Below are 25,080 nucleotides of genomic sequence, written 5' to 3' on the forward strand. Positions count from 1 at the left end.
GGTGGTCCAGGGGACAAAGTGGCAGTTCCGTAGGGTGAGGTATGGAGGTCCCACGTACTGCACCCGAGTTACTACTGCTGTGCTGTGTGCAGGACATCTCAGAGTAGGTTTCAGGTGCTCCCACCACACGCACAAAAAATGCTTGTGCAGTTTTCTCTCTCTCCCTCCCTTTCCCTTCCTCTCTGAAACCAATAAATATATATATGTCAAAAAATGGTTGTATAAGCTTCCAGTTATAAGTCAGTCTTGGGGATGTAATGTACTACATGGTGCCTACCGTTAAAGTTGCAAAGAGAGCATACGTTAAATAAAAAGAAAAGCATAAAAATCCAAAACGGAACCAACCAACCAAATAAAAACAAAACACAAAACACATTCCCTACCTTCAAGAGTCCAGTGAAGGAGGGAAACAAGCTAACTTCGAGTAAATAAAACCAAACTCTTGGTCTCCACAACACACAAAATGTAGCTACTATGTGAAGAGACGAGTATGTCAACTAGCTCGACTACAGGAATCATTTCACTACACTAATCATCATGTTGTCCACCTTAAATATACACAATTTTATTTCAAAAAATATAAAAAATAGTTCTCAGTGAGAACAGTATATAATCACTCATGCAAAATAAGACTGGAATTACAAAAAGTCCCAAATATATTGAACATAATAAAACATAATGAAACCTTGATGAGTGGCATTATGTCTTAATTCCTACATAATCTTTTTGGAGAAGTCTGTCATAGACTAATGTATCAGGTTGTCACAAATAAATACTAAAATCTAAGGCAAAAGAAGAGAAGCAAAAAAATACTGGCTTAGAAGAACGGTAAGGCAGTGAGAAGGGCAGACCCGAGGCGACGGCCATGCTTGTGTGCAAGATGGAGGCCGGGGACCGGAGGATCCATCCTGGAAGGCCTGGGAGGAGGCCCATCACTGCCCAAAGCCCTGCCTGTGCCTGGGTTCCGTGCTGGCTCTGCTGCAGCTGGCGTGGAGGGCGCCGGGAGGGGTGGGCAGGCCGCTTCAGGGGCAGGACCTGGGTGAGGGTGAGGAGCTGTGAGCACCACTGACTGACTGTACTGGGGTCAGATCTGTGTCACACTCACTCTCCGCCACCTTCCAGAAAGCACACACAAATAAACTAGCATGTAATTAGTCACCCTGCAACACATGGCACCTGTGATTTTACACTGTTCATATACCTGCCTTAATTTCGTGCATCGGGCCTCTAGTTGGTAAATAAAAATATTACATTTAAAACCTGTCAGTGAAATCATACACCTCCTCCAGAGAAGTCTAAATTATCCATTTTTGGAATCAGACTGGAGCTGTAGTTATTTTGGATAAGGCCCGTCTTTCATGTGCGTGTCTAAGTTTTACTTACATGAACTATCTCAATGGCTAGTAGTAAACATGTTCTCAGTATTTACCACGTAGAGGCCTGCACAGCCTTTCCTTAGACCAGTGGTCGGCAAACTCATTAGTCAACAGAAAATATCAACAGTACAATGATTGAAAATTCTTTTAGAGCCAAAATTTTTAAACTTCTAACGCCACTTCAAAATACCCAGGCCGTGGTGGAAGAGCCACACTCAAGGGGCCAAAGAGCCGCATGTGGCTCGTGAGCTGCAGTTTGCTGACCACGGCCTTAGATGAAGTGATTCTGTTACTCTGAGCTGACTTAGGAGGCAACAACTCCTCCGGTTCCCCCTCTCACCAGTGGTGCTGAGCCTTGACGTGGGCCGTTGTCCATTTCTCTGAGCTTATTTTTTTACCCATGTACTAGTGGTAAATATAACTCTTATCTTCCTCAAAGTGGCTGTGAATAATTTATATGCATGTGTCTACCACGCTCCTGCTCTTAGAAAGAACCTGATAAAGCTCCTCTTCCCACATAAGCTGGAGGGAGGTGCCGGATTTCACTTCCTCACCGTCTCCTTGTCTCTAGCAACATAAGAGCAGCTGGAGGATTCAGTGAGGTGCCTCCTACACACTCTGTCGTTTGTGTTCAGTATATTTTAGCTATTATCATGGAAGATTTTTATAATAAAGAAACAGGTACTTTTTGGACTTTAGTGGCACAAATTTACTGGTAAATGTTTAACAGACTTTTGGGAAAAATATGTGTGTGTGTATGTCCTTCTAAGCCAAAAGGATGTGTAACACACTTTACAAATAAAATATGCAACAGTCTTTACTGTAACTTCCATATCATTAACTGATTGTCACAGAATAATACTCGTGATGATTTTTGTAGGAATTTTGCATCCATAGCCAGCCTATTAATTGTAATTGAATGCATAGCTCTAACACAATGTTTGTTGCGACTCTAATAAGATAAAAATGAAACTGGAGACACTTGTCAGAATTTCACTCATTTGTCACAAACATGAGCTAGTTCTCTGACTGGAGAAATATTTCCTCAATTTTTGGTGCTATTGACAATGCAGTATCTATACATGCAATACATATTTGTTTAAAAAAATAGACAACCACAAAACAATATATCTAACCTGCTGTGGAATAGGTACTACTTCTGTCTAATAGAGTGACATCACTGAATGAGGAGCTGGTAAGATGCACAGTGGTATACCGTTATACAGTATGTCCATGACACACATCCAATGTACATAAATAACCTCAAGAGCCAAGATTAGTGGAATTGCAGTAAAATTAGGAATGGATCACTTTTTGAGTATTAACTTTTAAAATATATGTAATTTCGTTTTAAGTTATGTAATTTAATTTTGAATAAGGCCGTGCTTAACAACTGGCTCACAAAATTGACAGCGAACTCTCAGGAGCCAGGAGGAACAAGCTCCAGCACACCACTCCACAAAGGCAAAAGGCAAACCTTAGGGCCATGTATTGCATAATGATTACCAAACACCTGTGGTAACCATCAAAACTTAGGCCAGTCCTGTTACAAGTACATAATGAAAAGCATCTAAAGACCTGGTGGCATAGCGCCTGCTCTTGACCACCTAGAATAAACTCCAGCTGTATCGATAATTCTAGATGGCACAGAGTTCCAGTGAAAAACAAATGTAAAGGAAAACAAATGTTCCTTTAAACAATTCTAGACTTCAATGATTTTAGAAAGTTAGCATCATCCTTTACAGTATTTAGGAAAAAGATCAATGGAAAGGTCACTGGATTCAGAGTTAAAGGACCTCGATTCTGGTCTTGATTCTGCTACTAACTACCTGAGTGATGTTGGAATAAGTGATGTCACTTTTTTGCACATTAGTTTCCTAATTTCTAAAGTAAAGATGTTGGGCCCTAGTTTTTTTGGCTCAGTGGACAGAGTGTCAGCCTATAGACAGAAAGGTCTCAGGTTTGATCCCAGTCAAGGGCATGTACCTCGGTTGCAGGCTCCTCCCTAGCCCAGGCCCTGGTCAGGGCGCTTGAAGGAGGCAACCAATTGATGTGTTTCTCTCACATCAATATTTCTGTCTTTTCCTCTCCCTTCTACTCTTTCTAAAAATCAATGGAGAAACATCCTCAGGTGTGGATCAAAAATAAAAAAATAAAAAATAAAGGTGTTGGGCTAAATAGCCAGGTTTTTAAAAAATGAGGAAATCAACCTCTATGATCAAAAGGATATCATGCCCCATAATGAATTAAAAACAAATACATCTTCAATGTTACTCCCCTGATAAACCTATTAAGACCCTCTTACAGATTTTCAAAGTCACACTCCCCTTTGTTCTTCTGAACAAATGTATATTTGAGTTTCTTCTAAATGCGTCCTCCCTTCTGAAGCTTGTTTACTTGTGAGAACAAGGCACTCTTTTCCGGTGGATCACACAGCAATTCCCGGAAGGGACTGGGGTGGGAAGCATAGGATATATTCAGGTACAAAAGATAACTTTTAATGTTGATGTGTTAGGAAGACAGGGTGTGGTGGTCCCAGCCCTGGCGTGGTGAGTGGTTCTAACTCTCTGGCAATGTGGTTCTTATAAGTGGCTAAGTCTTGTTTTAAAATTCTGAGTGTGTGGTCTTTTTTTCCCAACACTGTTCAGTTTTTAAAAATCTACAGTTTTTAAGCCTATTGTGCCTGTGATCAAACAATGACAATAATTACCACCCCTAGATAACTATAAGTAAAGGCTACTCCTAAATGAGGCACCTCGCCTGGCACTTCACATATATTGTCTTTTACAATTTTAGCAGCCCATTGAGGTCGGTATTAGCACATGAAGCAAATGAGGTCCTGGGAAGCTGAGTACTGTGCTCAAAGATGCAGGTTTGGCAGGAACGTAAGTGCATACATCCCTCACACTGCCCACCACTGCACATAACAGCCCAGCACGGCCCAGGTGGTTTGTCGTGGTTTGGAATGAGGAAGAGAGCCTGGACAGACTCAGTGCCTGGTGATTTCACTGCTAGCAGCTCTCATGAGACACAGGTGGGAGCTGGGGTGCCTAGTCTGAAGTGGCCAATGTGACACTTTACCAAGCAAAGCTTTATTGTTAACGCACATAAAAAAATGACAATCCAATCCAGTAAGACTTGCCCAACATACTGCACAACCCAATAGAATTTCCAAGCAAAGATGAATACTATACCTGCAGAACAGGCTGGAATATCTTTTGTGAGAAAAGCATGGGCAAGACCTGTGCATGCTATGTGGATTGTACAACTGTGCAAAAATACAACTAACTAATTAAGCAATTATCAGAACGCGCTCTCAATCAACTATTAATGTGACCCAGATTTAAGCATCAAGAACAATTCTACACTAATGCTAAGCATCAGCAAGGGTGTGATGCAACTAGAGTAGTTACACATCATGCAGGGGGGGGGGCAGTTTAAATTGAAAACTGTATGACCATATACATATCCTTTGACCCAGCAATTATAATCCTAGGTATATATCTCATAGAAATGCATTCCTATGATACCAAAGTCTTACATGACAGTGTCCTTTGGAGCTCTATGTAGTAGTCTTAAACCAGAAACAACTCAAATATCCACCCTATATAATAAAGAAGTAATATGCAAATTGACCCTCAAACCCTTGCATCACAAGATGGCCACCCCAATTGTCACAATCTGGCTGCCACAAGATAGCCACCACAAGATGGCCACACCCATATTGTCACAGGATGGCTAGCAGGGGAGGGCAGTTGGGGGTGACCAGGCCTGCAGGGGAAGGCAGTTGGGGTGATTAGGCTAGCAGGGGAGCAGGTAGGCATCAATCAGGCCTGCAGGGGAGCAGTTAGGGGGCAATCAGGCAGGTGGGCAAGTTTTTAGGACCCAGCAGGCCTGGGGTCCCAGATTGTAGAGGGTACAGGCTAGGCTGAGGGACACCCTCCCCACAGGGCATGAATTTTATGCACCCAGGCCTCTAGTTATCAATAGAATGTATAGATGAATATTAGTATAATCACACAGTAGATACTATTCAGCAATGAGAATGAATAAATATAGCCACATTAAGCAACATGGATGAAACCACAAACCATCATATTGAGCAAAGAAGCTAGATACAAAAAGAGTACACACTGTATGATTCGTTTATATAATGTTCAGATCCAGGCAAAACTAATCTACAATATTGGAAGTCAGGAGGTGGGGACATATGGGAAAGAGGAGGCCAGTACTCATTGCAAACAGCCTTGTGAGGGTTCACAACAACAACTGCAGCTCTATGAGATAGGGACTGTTAATCCCACTTTACACAGATGAGGAAGGGACTTCTCCAGGGGTTATGGAAACACATCCAAAGTTTACTTATCCTATCTAATAAAGAAGGAATATGCTAATTGGCCATCATGCCCTCGCAAAAGATGGCGGCACCCACAGCCACAAGATGGTGGCACCCAGTCCCCTCAGCCCCACTGGGGCAGCAGGTGCGCAGCTGCTCCACTTGCCTGCCTCCGGAGTCCCCCAGTTCCCTCAGCCCCCCCAGCTGCTCAGGGCTGGCCCAAGCACAGACAGCCTCGAATGGCAGCTGCCAGCTGCCAGCTGCCAGCTGCCCAGGGCAGCCCAGGGCTCAGGTAACCAGGGCTTGCAAAGCTTCCACTGCCAGCAGTAGCAGCAGCAGAGGTGTGATGGGGGTGTCACCTTCCCCTGATTGCTGATTGCCTCCTGCCCCTAAGAGTCCCAGACTGTGAGAGGGGGGCAGGCTGGGCTGAGGGACCCCCCCTTCCAGTGCATGAATTTTCATGCACTAGGCCTCTAGTCTATAATAATAAAAGTATAATATGCTAATTAGATCAGATGTCCTTCCGGATGACTTTCTGGATGAAGCCGGGGCTGTGAGGGAAGCCTGGGTCCCAGGTGCCAGAGGGAAGCTGGTGTCAGCAGCTGGGGGAAGGAAGGCCTGCTCTTGCATGAATTTCATGTATCAGGCCTCTAGTTTATATATAAGTGGCTTTAGCCAGAATTTTAAGCAGATCCAAGTCTTCTCATCCCTGTCTTCACACTGTTAATATTAAATACAGTGGACTTCTCTTTTTGCCCACTCAGCACTCTTGATTTGTTGGTAGGAGCTGCCTACTCAGCCTTTGGAGAATGAGGGATACACATCACAGTACCTCAGCCCCGAGGGTGAACTGTTGACCCAGCCTCTGCCCATCAGACTCTCTGAGGGATAAGAATCCTGGGTAGTGTGATAAGTGATGGACGAAGAGTGTAGGAACTCAGCAATAAGATCAGTAGCAGCCAGATGTGAAACAGAGATCCTTTGGATACAAGCTCAGTGAAAGCAAGAGCGTGATAGACTCCCCCACTCCTATGTCCTCATCCCGTGACACAGCGCTGGGGACACGGTGGAAGCTCAGGAAATGTTGTTCAATGAATAAGTAAATAAATCCACTGAGGGGCTACATTTCATGTTCTACCCTTGGCTCGATAGCTTAGCCTTTTCTTCAGATTATGTGAACTAACTGCTATTTTCCCAGCGATTTCCTTTGTAATGCCAGTTCCTCTTGCTTGCAAGCAGAGAACACTATCTGATACCTATTATTTCCACAGAGTCGTTACATGTGCCATACTATTTGAGGACACACCCTTAAGGACTTCCTTTTCCTACTACAATACACTACCCATTATTCTCACCCAAAGGAAGGAAGAAGAAAGGGAACTCCTCCATTGTAATAGCACAGAACTATATAATCTCTTAGGAGAATTTATTAAGTAGCCTGAGGTCTCCATGTAAAAAAAAAAACAACAACAACAACACCTACAATTTGTGGGGAAATTGTTTAGGGGTCTACATTTTAAACCCAGACCAATTTCCACATGTTTACCTAGGGAAAGTCATGCAAATGAAACCAACGCAAGAAGCATATGAGTTCACAGGAAATGTTAACATTTTCTCAGGAAGGGATGGGCTGATGGTTTCTGAGAAAAGATATTAAGATATAAAAATCAATAGGGTGCCCAGAACCAATTTCAGAGAAATCATATGCTTTCTTGCTTGACTTTCATTTCCCTGAAGGGGAAAAGGCTGGAGGTGATGTAAAAAGAGCACACTAGCCTAATTATGGTGACAACTGTTGTCAAGCCAATAGTCGATGAATAACGTTTCATAAGTCTGCAGCATCTGGGACACGGTCCTTCAACACACATTTTTCCCTTAGAAGATCCACAGCCTGGTTTTCTAGATTTGAGACGCAGAGAAATTACAGCTGTCTGTTTGTCCAATATGGCAGCTACATACAAGCAGGAAATTTTTCCTTACCCTTGACACATATGCATGAAAAACTTCTTTGAGCCGGGACCGGTTTAGCTCAATGGATAGAGCGTCGGCTTGGGGACTGAAGGGACCCGGGTTCGATTCCGGTCAAGGGCATGTACCTTGGTTGCGGGCATATCCCCAGTAGGGGGTGTGCAAGAGGCAACTGATCGATGACTCTCTCTCATCGATGTTTCTAACTCTCTATCTCTCTCCCTTCCTCTCTGTACAAAATCAATAAAATATATTTAAAAAAAAAACAAAAAAAACTTCTTTGATCTAACCCCAAACTCTGGAAACGGGGAAGTTTGAGCTATTAGAGCCAAAGTTATTCATATCCAGCCTTATATGAATTGAGATTTCAGATTAAAATATAATCTGTTCCCCTTGGGGAGTGGGCCTAAGCCGTCAGTCGGACATAACCCAAGGGCTGCAAAAGGGTGCAGGCTGGGCTGAGTGGACCCCCCCACACTAGTGCATGAATATCATGCACCCCGCTTCTAGTTTGATAATAAGCCTAGTACCATTACAAAGACCCCATTTACTATTAAGATTTCTCAGAAGCAGTATGATTGCACCTACTTTCAATTGTAATTTATGACACGGCATGCCTAAAGGAGTAATACTAGTAAGAAATTCAATGGGAAAATTTTCCTTTTCACCCTCATCCGTTGAATTGATGGAATCATCACTAAAGTAGGTGTGAAAATTTCCATCAAGTATATCCAAAATTACTTCATTTAATTTATGAACATGCTCATTTTTGGGACAAAGAATCGCATGTTTAGATACATTTTTAATATTATCTGTAGATATACTATTTCCAAAAGTAGCTTCAATAATAGATACATTATAAATCATTTCACGGGGGATTTCAAAAATATCCATTTCTAAATGAAAACTGCTATCAAGTTTGCCATCTCCAGGTTTTACTAACCATTCACTCTAAGCAGATTATTTGTTTTAAGAGACAACTGTCTGAAACATCCCCAAACACTACAGTACTTTAAACTCGTTTGTACTAAGGCTGAGCACATAGCATGCAGCATAATACTGAGACATTGTTGAAAATAGCCTCCGAGAAGGAGAACTTTCCCACCAAATGCAACATTTTTCTCTTAGTGATCTATCTATGGCGTTTATAGCATGACTGGATGCCATGGTGCGTTCATCAATAATGATAAGTAGTTGGTCTTCAGACCTATTTTGTTGACAATGCTTGCTTTCAGATTCAGAATGTCAACAAAAACAACCAAATTCACCATAGACAATGACAGACTGAAACAAATGGTGTGCAATTGGTGCCAGAGAGAGTTTTATATGTATTTTACACGTACGAGTCAAAGTTTATCTTTAAATTGCCATGACACATCATGTGTACTGGCTGGCAGGTTGGTCGGTTAGACAGTTGGATGGACAGTCAGTCACTTTATATTTATGGATATTTATTCATTCTTTGGAGAATTGTTCAATGCTGTGCTATTTTATTGCTCAAATTGTTTCAGCTTCGGTTACTGAGAGCTCTTTCGGTTGGCCCCTATGCCTTCTGACATAGTATTCCTTTTGTTATTTTTTGGCTTTTTGAAGACCAATTACTTTAAAAAAAAAAATATATATATATATATATATATATATATATATATATATATATATATATATATATATATATATATAATTGATTTTTTACAGAGAGGAAGGGAGAGGGATAGAGAGCTAGAAACATCGATGAGAGAGAAACACCAACCAGCTTCCTCTTACACACCCCCTACTGGGGATGTGCCCAAAACCAATGTACATGCCCTTGCCCGGAATCGAACCTCGGACCCTTCAGTCTGCAGATCGACGCTCTATCCACTGAGCCAAACTGGTTTTGGCAATTTTTTTTTTTTTTAATAGAGAAGGATAGATATCTGTATTTTTGGATGGCTTGTGGATGGAAACAGTGAAGAACTAGGTTAAACCTTCTAATCCTTAGTAAATACAGAGATCTGGTATCATTTTACAGTTAATCTGAAGGATTAAGATTGACCTCATTTACTTCGTCATTCATTTATTGGATAAACTTTATATGCCTCACTGTGTTAGAGGATTGAGACTGCGTTGGTTTTCTTAAGCCACTCCTAGTTAATGATGTATATTCAGGCTGAAAGGCTGAGTCTTTCAGAATAAGGATGTTCTTCCACTGGAGGTGGTGATGGTGAAATAAACTCTGTTGGAACATTAGCCTTTTCCAGGGATACCCTCTGCTTCCCATCTTCTCCTCAGACTTTCAAATTAAATTGCAGCTTTACAATAACTCATGGGGCCAGTACACTAGTTAGAATCAGCTTCTAGGCTGCAGCTCCAGGGGTAAGGTAGAACGAATGCAGAATTATTCATTCTTGGGGACCCAGGTACCCTGTGATCCTGCTTGACAGGTACAGTGCCCAGCAGGGAGTATGTCTATAAAAATGTTCAAAGGGCCAAAACCGGTTTGGCTCAGTGGATAGGGCATCGGCCTGTGGACTGAAAGGTCCCGGGTTCGATTCTGGTCAAGGGCATGTACCTTGGTTGCGGGCACATCCCCAGTAGGGGGTGTGTAAGAGGCAGCTGATCGATGTTTCTAGCTTTCTATCCCTCTCTCTTCCTCTCTGTAAAAACTCAATAAAATATATTAAAAAAATGTTCAAAGGGCTATTGTATTTTTTTTAAAAGGGATATTTTAGCATATGTTATATTCTAGGCATTGTACTTGATAGTGATACACATTTTCTCATCGTATCCTCCCAATAACCTTCCTGTCTTGTGTATACGAGGTTAAGTCACAGAGCTGGTGAATAGCAGAGTGCCATACTAATGCAAAAGACTGTATGTAGGTTCCCTGTAAAGTGGACCTCACGGTTAAATAACCTTACAGTTTCCTCAAAGGAAGCCCATTGTGCCAAGTGTGTGCAGGGCAAGCTCCAGGTCTATTTAAGGGCACACGCTGGCTGGTTTGGTTTCACTCCTTTACAAGGAAGGAAAGCGAGGGGTTATCCACATGCCACGGATTTCTTTTCCTCCCAGGAGGCTCTGTATTTTTCTGTGACCAAACACTCAAGAACTGCAGGAGTCAAAGGAAACCTAAAGGCGTTCTAGTTAGAAATGCCACGTGATGTTTCTCTGTCTCCTGCGGCAGTCTTCCCGGATGGCTGATCAGCTGCAGTGAGAGGCTCAGCATGTCAGAGGTAGCCTGCTTCTTCCTTAACCACGCCGCCGTTTAACTCTTCCTTCTGTGGAACAATCAGCCTTTGTAACCTCCATGCCCGGTTCGGACTCCCCTGCTGGGAGAAAAGCTCGCGGCCTGCTTCCACACGCCAGCCCCAGCAGCTGGCTCCCCGCTGACGTGGAGTCAGGTTAGCACTGGGTCAGCGACTGCGTATTCTGTGGGAGCCTCCGGGGAGCCTCCTTCACAGCACGGCAGCCACAGAGCGGAGAGGCCAATTTACTCAAAATTCCATTTATCCACATGTACTTTTGTCCTGAGCTAGCTGAGATCGGATGTTTACTTGGGGGGGGGGGGGTTGAATAAATATTAGCTCTTCACTTTCCTGAGGCCCTTTACTTCTTTTAATGATATCATAATCATCCTTCTGAAACCCTTAAGAGATATTTCTGCCCCCTGTGGCCACCCTCTAGGGGTGAGGGTGGGACCCCATACAGTTCTGAGTGCCTATCAGATTCAAAGTTCAAAACAAACAATTTCAAGGGAACCTTGGACCTGCCTGCATATAAAGCAGTCTTGAAGGAGAATGATGACTTACTGGCAAAAGAGAAGGAAGTGTCAAGGCTGCCATCGGGGAAGAAAAGGCTACTGATTTAATTTCCTTCTGATAGGAACAGCAGGTGCTCAGAGGCACTGAGCTGAAAAGCATAAGAGATAGGGGGGAAACAGGTAGTTCCACCCACTGCCCGAGGCCGAGAAACAGGAGACATCTTTTCATTCAAGTTCTTTTCCCCTGCGGATCAGATCTCCAGGTTTAATTTAATTTGGCTTGAAGGCTCTGACCCAGCGAAAGCTACTGTCAGAGCAGGAAGAAAGCACGTGGGAACCGCCATCACCGGAGGCTGCCGGCGATGGGGAGCGCGCAGTCTAAGGAGCTATTGTCTGAGGGGTAAGAGCTCTGTGGTTTCACTCCAGGAATGCAGAGTCTTAGGCAATGGCTATAGAATGAATGGTCACCAGCTGCTCTCCTTGTACAAGTCCCTGAGCAGGGCAAGTGCGAGTCCCTGTAACCGCTGAACCACAGTAAACTAATATTAGAAGCATCTACAGTATCTCCCCTCAGAAATGGTCGCAGCGCTGGTTTCATGGGCATGTGGCCTCCAGCGGGGACCGTGCTGAGTTTATGCTCTGCTATTGCCTTCTTGAAAATGTTCATACATTTTATTTTATTATTATTATTTTATTTTATTGATTTTTTACAGAGAGGAAGAAAGAAGGATAGAGAGATAGAAACATTGATGACAGAGAATCATCAATCAGCTGCCTCCTGCACCCCCCCCCCCCCACTAGGGATGTGCCCACAACCAAGGTACATGCCCTTGACTAGAATCGAACCTGGGACCCCTCAGCCCGCAGGCCGACGCTCTATCCACTGAGCCAAACCGGGTTTGGCTGTTCACACATTTTAAACGAGGGCCTCATATTTTTATTTTGCACAGAATGCCACGGATGGTAGAGCCAGTCCGGAATGGTTGTGATGCTTTGGAAAGGTTAAGCAACCTTGCGTAATAATCTAAATCAACTATAGGTTCCTTTCATCAATGTAGTGAGATGAAGGTCCTTTCTAAAAGGGAAACAGAGGTGGCATTTTAGGGTGATAAACAGAACTATAAGGTTTTAGAGACTGTGATGATCCTTGAGATCATGGTTACTAACCAGCAGACTTTGGCCCAAGGCTGTATGACATTGAAATGTTTAGTTGGAGAGGGAGACTACTTAGGATTCTCTGGAAGTTGTCTATGCGACACAGCTAGTGCTTTTGGCTATGAATGTTCCCTCTCTTAGTTTTTCACATGATAAGCATTTTAAAAATGTGAACTGGCTCTTCCCAAGTTCATGGGCCCACAGGGTCGGACTGTGGGTCATTCCTTGCAGCCGGGGCATGAGGGCAGAGTATGATCGGGGTGGCCAGAGTTGTGGCAGGACAGGCATTAAACAGTTTCTTCCTCTTTCCTGGGGAATCTAATCAACCCAAGAAGGAGGACAAAGATACTGATATCAGCGGTTCCCCCAACTACACAGCTCAGGCAGCCCCGCCCCCTGCAGTGAAAACCACAGATGATAAGCCTCAGCCACACACGTGAAGATTCTAATCTTGTTAGTGTCCTACTTTGTGTGCTTGCAATAGTTTTATCATATTAAAATATTATCCAAACACCACACAACTGGCCCATTTAAAGTGCACAGGTAATGGTTTTCAGTCTATTAGGAGTTGTGTAACTATTGCCACAACCATTTTAGAATATTGCATCACTCCAAGGAAAAAAACTCATCCTGAGCAGTCACTATTTCCCCAGCTCTCCCAGTGCTAGGTAACTCCTAATCCACCTTCCGTCTCTACAGATTTGTAGTGGCACACTTTAAAAAAACGTTTTTGTTTTTTAATTGATTTTAGAGACAGAAAGGGAGAGGGAGAGAGAAACATCAGTGAGAGAGAACCATTTATCAGCTGCCTCCTGCAGGACCCCTACAAGGGATGGAGCCCATAACCCAATCATGTGCCCTGACCAGGAATTAAACCGACGACTTCTCAGGGCATGGGATAATGCTCAACCAACTGAGCACACCAGCCAGGCTGTAGTGGTACACTGTTAAGTGTGAGCAGACAACCAAGGATCACCAGAAACTGAGAAAAGTCACCGCTGTAAAAGATGAGACAGAAATACACAAGAAAGCTAATGGGAGGGAAACTTATTGTGCTGGGAGAGGAAAATGCCAAAACCCCACATATCAACTATCAATTATATCCTCAGATAAGTTACTGTAACTGTGAAATAATGATGCTTAAACAATTAGAAAGAGGTCTTAGCAAGTAAAAATATAATAGCAGAAGTGACTCAATAACAAGGTTCTATGAAAATACAAGGAAATTTCACCACAAAATGGAGCAAAGACACAAAGAGATGGGAGACAGAATAAAACAATAGAAATATGGAAGAAGTCTAGCAGTTCCAATTTTCAAGTGAGGATATACAGAGAGGGGGGAAGGGGGGAGAGAGAAAACAGGCAAGAAATCATCAAGAAAACATTTTAGACTAAAAACAAACAAAACAGGAAAAATATAAAAGAAAATTTCTTAGATTCAAAGGACATGAGTGTGCAGAATGAAAAGGCCCACGGAGTATACTTTACAAGGGATAAAAATATGACCCACTCCAAGGCACTTTATCAGGAAAAGAGAAGATCTTTAAACTTTCAGACAGTGGACAAGGGGGCAAAGGGGGATTATATGTGGAGGATTAGGATGCAGAATGGCTTTGAACTTCTCAATAGCAACCTGGGGAGCTGATGACAATGGAATAATGCTTTTAAAAACCTAAAGCAGCGATTTTCAACCTTTTTTGTCTCATGTCACACATAAACTAATTACTAACATTCTGTGGCACACTAAAAAATGTTACATTTTTTGCCAATCTGACTAGAAATAGGTATGTTTTTCACAAAAACATACAAAAACATAATAGTAATTTCTTACCCTTTTTGCTTGAAAGTGACTTTAAAAAAATTCTTCTATACTTGTACAGAAGAATTTCTGGTTCCAAGAATTAATCAATCAGATGCAACCTCATTATGTGATGCACATGACCAATAAGATGCAACTCTATAAGTGTCCTGACTAAACAGTCAGGAATTGCATATTTTAAAAATTCCTGTGGCACACTGGTTGAAAATCACTGACCTAAAGGGAAACCATTTCCAAAATAAAATTCTATACCAGGCCAAACTATTACGTACGAGTGAGCTTAGCAAAAGGACATTTCAGACAGGCAGATGTCAAAAATTTATTTCCCACTAATCCTTTGCTAAAAAAAAAAAAAAAAAAATACTGGAGGGCGTGTTCCACAGAAACGAGGGAGCAGGAAGAGGAAGATGTGAGAACTATGAAGCAGGGAGCCAACACCAGAAACAAAGGGACTCCCCAGAGCAAAGGGAGGAAGTTCCCCAGATGACAGCTGTGCAGCCTGGACTGGCCACGCTGGGGAGAAGGTCCAAGGTGGCCGACAGGACAGTGGTGCACAATGTCTGATGCAACTGAACCCGTCAGACGTTGGTGAAGAGCTTGAGGTTCAATTAGTGAGAAGTACGTGGACAACTAGCATAGCAAAACATTTCAGGGAAAATACCAGGAAAAGGAATGATACTTTGCAATAGGGCATATTTGTGAACAGTGTTTATGACACAATAAGGTAGGTAACAACCTAACCTGAATTACATTGCAACTTCACTGGGAGGATAGAGGGAATGAGAAGGTTAGTGAGAGACAGGGGCGATAAAAGGGAGCTATATTATCCTCTTCCAAAGTGAGAACAAAAATCCCCAGGAAATAGTGTTTTGTTTAGAGATGATGAGGAGTTTGCCATCCCCCAAAATGCCTTTTTGGAATATTGATCACTTAAGCTGATTATTTTTAAGGCCTAGACTTAAACGCTACAGTTTAACTTGAACTAGGTGTGGCAGAGAGGACTTTAGATGGAAGTACCAGTATCTTCTATCGATATGTCCCATTGTCTCTAGATGGCCCAGCAAACATTTGTTTACTCCACAAGAACTGTTTTCGTCTATCCATGAGTTGCCTTACTTCCCTTTGAAATCCCAGGTTCCTACACCCTCCCTAATCTAAAATCACACATATCCCTCATTTTGCCTTCCTGGCTTTGGAATTCCTCATGCTTATGTGACTTCTTTGTGTGCACATCTTAAAACTTGATTTTCTCCTGTTAATTGCCTTGTGTCATTTTAATTATTCAACCAGCCAGAAGAACCAAGAAGGGAAGAGGGGAATTTTCCCTCCCTCACAAGAAGAAATAGCAAAGAAGTTAGATAAAAAGGTAAAAATGATTACCTTCGGTGGAGAGGAAATAGGGTAGGGAGTGAATGGGATATATTTTTTATTAAATTAGATCTTGGATAAAAATAAAACCAAACATAAAAAGAAGTATGAAGAGAACATTTGGTACCATAGAAATGTATGATATAATTTAAAGTGGCATTTATACTGCAATTGCAATAATATAATGAACCATACAAAGCCTAACTGGGGTTTACAAAAGCAATAACAATTCTATCAAGTGATGGGATTAAGAATAAATACTTTCTTTTCCAAATTTCCTACAGTGTCAAGTTCCTATATAGCTTTCATAATCAGAAAACGAATTCACAAAGCTGAAAAAGTCTATTCCTTAGCATAGACTGAAAATTGGTTCAGAATTATTTCTGTTTTTCAAGTCCAAGATTTCAAATTATAAAGGAAGATTCCGGGTGGCTGTGTTTTCTTTTTCTTTTTTTCCTTCAAACTCAGCATTGGGAATATTATAATTCAGAAGATGATCTAATCTTCTAAAACTTATCGATTAATCAAAGGTAATAATTATGTTTAATTTCCCCCCTCAGTGCCACGAATCTCTGATATGGTTTTTGCAACATAATAAAAATAATACTTTGCTCTGCCAAGTCTGAGGAAGCGAGAAAAAAATATCTCCAAATATCCAAAGTTAATATTGCTTGAACAAAGAAAAAGTCATCCTTTTTAAACATGTAATGCGAGACATTTGTTTTATGATGACTTTTATTTTAATGTTTAAGAAATGAAACAAAATGAACTCTGTAGTCAGTTCCTGAGGCACCTCAAGCAACATTCCTAGGAATCCATCAGATTTAAAAATAATTAAAAATATTCATTGCAAATGTAATACATGATGAAAAATCTGCAAACTATAATACTAAACAGGAGAAAAAGCAAGAAAAAAATCATTCTTAGTTCTGTGCCTCAAAGTTGCAAAAATCATAAATGCTGCTTGTCTTGTCTCTGAATGAAAACGAAGAGAAAAACTTAAATTTCTTTGACTAATATTTGCATAAATCTTTGTTTTTCAATCTGTTGGATGCTTTGTTTCAAACCCACTCCAACAGAGGCGGCGTTCAGTTTCAGGGGTAAGTGAACACGTGGGTGATATTTTGATGGAAACAGTCTCAACAATTACTTCAGAAGCTGAAAATCTGTCTCATTTTTAAAAATCCTGGCTTCTCCCTTACAGGCTGTGTTTGGTACTATCCCTGGTGCCTGCACGACCACCACAGTGCTCTGTCTTTGCTAACAGAACCCCCAATTTTTAGTTTAGGTGGAGGGTGGAGACCAGCAGTGTCAGTGCAGATAGGTCCCTTCCCAGCCTCCTTTGCAAGAAGAGTTGGTCATGTGATCTGGTGGGGCTGGACTAGGATAGCTCTCCCTAGGTGCCCTGTAAAGTGGGTAAAAAAACTCCAAAACTGTTGTAATGAGAAACACCCTCCCTTGTTTTCCTTGTTCTTTTTTGTTTTCTTCTGGTATAAATCCCTGGAGCAAGGACAGGACGCGTGAGGCTGTGGCAGGACCGTGTGACCATGTGGCAATGCAGAGAAGCAAACCCAAAAGGTAGAGAGGGCAGAGCCTGGATCTCTGGGACTGTCGCTGGGCAGCTGTGCTCACTCTGCGTTGCATCGTTCTGAACTTTATGTGAAGTAAATGACAAACATCCTTTATTTCATATCGACCAGCACTGAGCAACCGTTTTTTAATATCATGCCATTCCTTTAGGATAGGGGTGTCGAACTCAATCAGAGAAGGGGCCAAAATCTAAAATCCAGCCTAAATCGCGGGCCGAATGGTTTACTGAACAGTCATAAACTGTCATTGTGATGGAAACGCAGCGGAGTGCAGTGATGACAGCGCAGTGCGGGCCACATTGCAAGGCCTGGCGGGACGGATTTGGCCCGCGGGCCTTGTGTTTGACACATGTGCTTTAGGACATGGTATCAGGGGAACGTGGAGGATACTGCTGGTACCTGAGGTGAATGACTGTGGTGGCTTCAGCTGACCCAGGCCCCGCTCAGCACCCTGAAGACTGAGGGGAAGCATCTCTGCTCATCTCTTTGGAGCTCACCAGTGGGTCTCACCATCCTGGCAGGGAAGTTCAAGCTCTGTTGACTAACGGGTTTTCTGTTACTTGGGCTGAAGCATTTCCAGTACTGGGCTCACTTCTACTTTTTCCATACAAAGTGATGAGATTTCATAGATATTGTCCTTTCTCTAGCCAACATGTTGCTATGGAAGAAACTCTGACATAAGCCTAAATCACATCATGTGAGTCCACTGACTGGACTGTTGGCTATTTGTGTGTGTGTGTGTGTGTGTGTGTGTGTGTGTGTGTGTTTATTAGTTATGGAGCCACTTCCAAGTTGACTAAGATTACATTGCGTGAGATTAAAAACTGGGAATGCTTTCAACTGATACATTGGAGACTACATTCATAACGGATGAAGAATTATAGAATTTAGAGGGAAATATTTCTGTAGTGTCGAGAAGTTCATTTTATGGGTCAAGTAGTGTTTTTTATACAATCTAAGGTTTGGGTACACAATGGCCTTGGTCATAATGGACTTGGCCATTATGACCAAGGCCATTGTGTATGTTTGTTTGTCATGTATGTCTGTTATGTATATTTCTTTGTAAGTCCCTTTTACTCATTCCACCAGTGCTTACCTTATAGGGTTGACAAGTGCATTCAATAAAATAAATCTGTAGAGTGCTCAGCAGACTAAATGGTATAGAATAGGTATCCATTACATGCTCTTAGGGTTATTATCACAAACCAAAAAAATGAGAAAATCGTGCATTAACTAAAGGTGGCTATAACTTACCCGTTTTCAAAAAATTACCTTCTATATTTAGTCAGATGCTTCAAAAATATTAGGTAAGTGCTATGAAAATATGAAGCTCTCCCTCTTTTCCTCCCCAGAATTCATGTAATTATTCCCATCTGAGGCCAGCTCCCAGGTGATCTGCCTTCCTGTCTTGGCAAAGAGGTGGCATCTCCAATTACATCGGAGCGCTGTATTCTTCAACAAAAATATCCAGTTCCCTAGCTCTTCGGAAATCCCACTGAGCGGGCTCTATGTGGGAGCCCCTTGTTTATGAAAAACTGTTTCTGTGTCCCTGAGGCAAGGAAATCAATTTTAAATCTGTCTCAACCACGACTGACCCGTGGGATTGAGTGACAATCAACTGGGGGACTCTGTTAGCTCACAGTGTCTGGGGTGCTGAGCCCAGGGCTCATCAGTCTGCACTTGCAAAATTAAATGTGTGCCTGGTATCATAAAAACTAAGATGTTACAATGGCTAGAAGCAAGTGACCAATACACTCTTCCTGGAATTAAACTTTTTAAAAAATAAAATAGCATTTCACTTTTCTGGGATCCTTTCTTGGTTCAACCAAGATTAAGTACTTCCCATATTGCATCTGGCTCATGGAGAAACCTTTTCTGAGCACTTATGCCCAAGACAACGGCAGATACTATGAAGGATATGCAGCTTTTGCCATTCACATTATCCTCCTTTGCTGGGGGCATTACCACAGATCCCAACCAGTCCTCTTTCCTGACTGTTCTCCTAACTCACTTTGCATAGGTCTTTCATTGAACTCACCAGCAGAGCCTTCTATTGTATCTATTAATACAGATTTCCCATATTTGCTATCCTGTCTAGGATGCTATACGATGCCCTGTGCTGAGAGGGGCTTCCCCACATGTTTGGGGATACTGGATTGAAGTGTAAGTATCTGTAATCTCTATATTAATAGATATTTTAAGGAATCCCAGCCCAAGAACAGACATGAAGCAAAATCTATTCTTAGGCTTTAGATCTGCCTGGTGGGCTGGCCCAGTCCAAGTCTATTTGCTGAAGGATTGAGGAAGGTCTGTGAAAGCAAATGAATTGAATCATGTCTAGCTCATGTAGCAGGCTAACCCAAGGACTCTTGTTTGATCCCAGGGTGAGAGACACAGAGAAAGTCACAGAGGGGAAGCGGAGAGGGAGAGTACAGACAGACAAAAACCAGGAGAGCTATTTCCTCAAAGTCTATAAAACATCAAGCACGAGTAATATTGTTTCTCAAGTAAGGGTGCTCTTCCCCATGTGCCATGGCTCTGGCCTCTGGGCCTCCGCTGGGGATGGCTAAAGGCCCAGCAGGGGGTGGACGGGACCTTCCAGGCCTGGTGGGAGCCAGCAGTGCCTGCTGAGGGACGAGGGAGGAGTGCAGGCTCTCAGTGGGATTGGACTTGTTGTGATAACCCAGTAGAAACCTCCGGGGACTCAAGGTACATGATAGGGGACTCAGCATCTGCCTCAGGGGATGGGAAAGTGGATTTTGGTATCTGACTGTAACCCCATTTGTTCTCACACACTGGTAGGACCTTGTACAACTCCAGTTACATGCGAAGTTAAAAAGGTGCAAAAGTTAAATGCAGTATAACTTAGCTACTGTCATGTTATCAACATTTCCCATGAACCTCGCCCTTCCATGGGGTTTGTCTGTGGAGCATGAATCTGTTGGGAAGACCTCAGATACTTCATGATCTTCTGACTCCTAATGAGAAACCAATCTAAGTAAAAATACAAAAAAAGGTCTCTTCAACAGAAGGAAGGACAAGAGGCACATGAAAACATGCTCCAAGTCACTAATTATCCGAGAGATGCAAATCAAAACAACAATGCTATACCATCTCACACCTGTCAGAATGGCCAACATCAACAAATCAACAAACGACAAGTGTTGGCGAGGTTGCGGAGAAAAAGGAACCCTCGTGCACTGCTGGTGGGAATGTAGACTGGTGCAACCACTGTGGAGAACATTATGGAGCTTCCTCAAAAAACTGAAAATGGAACTCCCATTTGACCCAATAATCCCACTCCTAGGAATATATCCCAAGAAACTAGAAACACTAATTAGAAAGAATATATGCACCCCTATGTTCATAGCAGCACAATTTACAACAGCTAGGATTTGGAAACAGCATAGGTGCCCATCAGCAGATGATTGGCTCCAAAAACTATGGTACATCTACACAATGGAGTATTATGCTGCCATGAAAAAGAAGAAATTCTCATCATTTGCAGCAACTTGGATGGAATTGGAGAACATCATGCTGAGTGAAATAAGCCAGTCAATGAAAGAGAAACACCACATGACCTCACTCATTTATGGATGATAAAGAACATTATAAACTGAAGAACCAAAAGATAGATATAGAGACAGTAAAGCAACAAGCAGACTGTCAAATTACAGCGGGGAGGGTAGGGAGATCTGGGGTAGATAAGAGATCAACCGAAGGACTTGTATACATGCATATAAGTACAACCAATGGACACAAAACTCTGGGGAGGGAGGGTATGTATGGGGGGGGCAATGGTATATGTACACAGATAATAATTAAAAAAAAAAGTCTCTTCAAAAAATAGCTTTTGAAACGCATCACACCCTACTAGGACCACACTCCCTGTGGGTGAATCCATTGTTTATGATACTATCTATTTGGAAAGAGGCTGCCCTGATTGAGGAATTAGGAAATGTAGGTCTTAGTTCCTGTACTGCTATTAAGTTATGTTGCAACCTCATCATCCTCACTCAGCAACTCTCTGGTCCCCTTTAAAAAACAAAAATAAAAAATATACATGTAATCTCATTTCAGAGAGAAAGAGAGAAGGAGAGAGAGATAGAAATATTAATAATGAGAATCATTGATCGGCTGCCTCCTGCACGCCCCACACTGGGGATCCAACCCGGGTATCTGCTTCAACCGGGAATCAAACCACAGTCTCCTGGTTCATGGTTGACTTCAACCACTGAGTCATGCTGGCCAGGCAGGACCTGCCCTTTTTCCTAAAAAACTTCATACAGCTATGTGACTGTTAAACTTGATGTACAGAATTTTGATACAAAGAAATAAAAAATAAAAGGGCTGGATGACAAGATGTCGAAAGGACCCTTCCATTTCCATAGCTCCATGATTGTCTGAGGACAAGCTGTGCTCCTGGGATTGGGAAAACACCAGGAGGGTAGGCAGGAAAAAGGCAAAGAAGTGAAAATGATCTACTTCACAAATTAGCTTTGCCCTGGCCTCGAAATGCCTGCTTTCTCTCTTCTCATGACTCAGTGGTGGTAAAGAAAATAGCAGTCACAGCAGTGGGAATGACTGGGCACCAGCCCAGATGCACTCACATATGAACAAAAAATAAAACACCTCTCCCAGACCATGCGCTTCGGCGCTCAGAAGCACCCCTGCAGTGTGATGAGAAACAGGGAGAGAAAAGACAGAGAAATGCTCACATATACTTCCTCCAAGTGGCCACCGGGACGACCTTTACATTTCAGCCAACTCCTTTGTTGAGAAAACCAGTCTGGTGGTTTTAAAGTTCTTGTGTGACCTTCCGATCACTAATTTTTAATATGGCTGGCCAGAAAAACAAGGCACTCCTTTATGTCATTATATATTTCCTCTTTATTTCTTTATTCTCGAAAGCAGGCTATTAAATAAATGTGTTTTGGATTAATGTTATTCTGACTTGAGATTTTTATCGTCGCCTCCCAACTCCCTCATGTCACGTACCCAATTCTCCCTGACCCCCAGACTATAATGAGCTAAACGCAAAAGGCGGGTTGTGTTTAGTCTGCCTGTCTAGGGCTGGGCCTGTTGGTTTCTCTGAAATTAATGAGTCCTCAATGCAGGCTTACTGTGGACTTCCAAGGTGGAATTCTTTCCCCAAAGACCAGCAAGTCATCTAGATGACAAGGAGAGAATTTCACAGGTAACAGGATTAAGCAGGGGATGTGGGAATCAACTTTCTCCTAGCCTTGGAAGAAATTGTTATTCTTTGTATAAACAAAGAATTTTGAGGTTTATCAAATATAAATTTGAGGTTTATCAGAGAAGCAAAAGGAAACAGGATTCTGGCAGAGCCTCGCCCTACAGGGTGCCAGGGATGGAGGAGGAATGGTGGGCGCTGCTAAGGCAAGCCTGGAAGAGGTTCACCCATCACGGCACTCAGGCCCTGGAAGTCACCACCGCTCTGTATGCGAGAGAGGCGATGGCTCCAAAGGCAAGTGGGAATGCAATGGGTGGGCCGAAAGGGGGCACCTCAGAGCCAGGCCACAGCAGCTTAGGGAGCTGAAGTGAAGCAGACAAGCCCGAGGTGCTGCCCTGGGTGGGCTGTGGGGCCACTCGGGCGGGAGCCAGGCTACCAGTGTATATCAGATCTGCTTAACCAAGGCGTAGAACTAGCTATTGAATGTGATGTGGACAAATCGAAAGGAGAGAGATATTCGGTCAGGATAGAGAGGGTGACTTCCAGGGGCCTGGAAGGACCAAATAAAGTTCTAAGCAGAACAAGAGTCAGCAAAGCCCATGAGATTCCAAAGGGAAGGGCTTTGGCCACTCAGTCAGGATCTCTGCAAACTCAGGCTAAGAACAGCTGCTGAGCTGAAATGTCATCTGGTTTAAGGTTAGAGGGCGTAGGCCCCACAAATGTTGTGGTATTCATTCCCCATGGGGGTGCTATCTTAAAATAGCTTCAGGGCATGGGCACTTTGTTTAGGACATGTCCCCATCAAACCGAGATATGAGAGAGGACCTGAGGTCCCATCTTCTTGCGATAATCTGGAAACCCATCCATTTTGCTGTGGTTTTGCATCTCGGGTATTACATGCCTGCCCTTCTAACTCCTTGAATGACTCCACCTGTGTTTCAGCTGAACCACAAGGCAAAGAAATAGTTTCAGTCCTCAGTCAATATAGAGAAGGAGAGGAGTCCCTTGAAAGAGCTTTATTTCTTAAACTCTAGTGAGCATAAGTCCTGAGGCGGTAGTGATGCTTTGGGAAGCATTTCTCTTTTTGACATATGTGTACCCCTTCTAGAATTTTCATAACGTTGAGTACCCCTCATACTCATGAGAACGTAGAATTAGGCACAGCTAAGCAAGGTGCAGTGCATATTCCCACCAAACTCTGGTACAACTCGTACCCCTACCAAACTCTTCCCGTACCCCTGGGGGTACGTGTACCACACTTTGGGAAACACTGCCTGGAGAATCAACAAAGGAAGACAGAGGACTGGGGAGGGTCTGCAGAGATATACCCATGACCAGTGAGCCCTTCTCCCAGACATGTGGCAACAGTAGTGGCCAAAGTCATGGGAAATAAAGAAGTAGTTGTGTGCCTGTTTTGATCTTAGAACTAGGAGGCATAAATGGATAAAAGAGGTTATTTTTGGTTAGTTAGGATATCCAAAGGCTGGCCAACACTTGCCACCCCCCCAACCCCCCATAAATCTTAATAATGTACAAAAAGCACCTAGAAATATTATCAATTCACACACACACACACACCAAAAAAAAACCACACAAAAACAAGCTTTCTTTGAATGAATGTTGTGTCCTAAATTATTCTTCATAAAACATCAGATATCTGAAAAATTCACTTCAATTTTCTGCCCATGCCAAAGCATATGGGGGATAATTTGAAAAGCTAATCCTATATAATAAAAGGCTAATATGCAAATCGACTAAACGGTGGAACAACCGGTCGCTATCACATGCACTGACCACCAGGGGGCAGATGTTCAACACAGGAGCTGCCCCCTGGTCATCAGTGAGCTCAAACAGGGGGAGCTCCACTCAGCCAAGAGCTGGACTCAGGCTGGTGAGTGCAGCTGCAGTGGTGGGAGCCTCTCCTGCCTCCACGACAGTGCTAAGGACCCTGTGGGGAGTGGACCTAAGCCAGCAGGCGGACATTCCCCGAGGGGTCATGACTGAGAGAGGGAACAGGCTGGGCTGAGGGACCCCGCCTCAAGTGCACGAATGTCAGGCATTGGGCCTGTAGTAACTTCAGAATTCTATAATTTGTAAAAAAAGAAAAAGAAAGCATCTAATAAAACCAAGTGCAGGCTCGATCCCTGGCCCTGGTTAGGTGTGTGCAGGAAGCAACAAATCAATGTGTCCCTTTCATATCAATAATTCTCTCTCTGTCTCTCCCCTTCCCTCCCACTTTCTTAAAATAAAATCAATGGGGGAAAATCATGTGATTTTTTTTTTTTCTTCTGGGGTTGGGGTGGAAAGCTAAACTAACAGGCATATTACAGAACTTCTACCAGGCTCCAGTGTTCTCTGCAATGCCCTTACCACAAGTGAAAAGATATGCCCCACGCTTAGGTTCGCCTCTAACAAAGCAGGTTTCTGCTTCAGGGCCCTAAGGAGTGTTAGTCTCCCCCAAATCTGTATCATCCCTTGCTTGCTGACCTAGTTTCCTGACGCTGGAGGAAACTTGATTAAATCCTTCACTGTAAGA

General features: G+C 42.9%; 1 protein-coding gene across 3 annotated transcripts in view; it reads right to left on the minus strand.

The window, feature by feature from the left end:
• Positions 1-25,080, minus strand: part of PIP5K1B (phosphatidylinositol-4-phosphate 5-kinase type 1 beta) — a 180,722-nt gene that overhangs the window by 37,503 nt on the left and 118,139 nt on the right. The gene's annotated exons all lie outside the window — the stretch shown is intronic.

Source organism: Pipistrellus kuhlii, unplaced genomic scaffold (genome assembly GCF_014108245.1).
Source record: "Pipistrellus kuhlii isolate mPipKuh1 unplaced genomic scaffold, mPipKuh1.p scaffold_m20_p_12, whole genome shotgun sequence".
NCBI lineage: Eukaryota > Metazoa > Chordata > Mammalia > Chiroptera > Vespertilionidae > Pipistrellus > Pipistrellus kuhlii.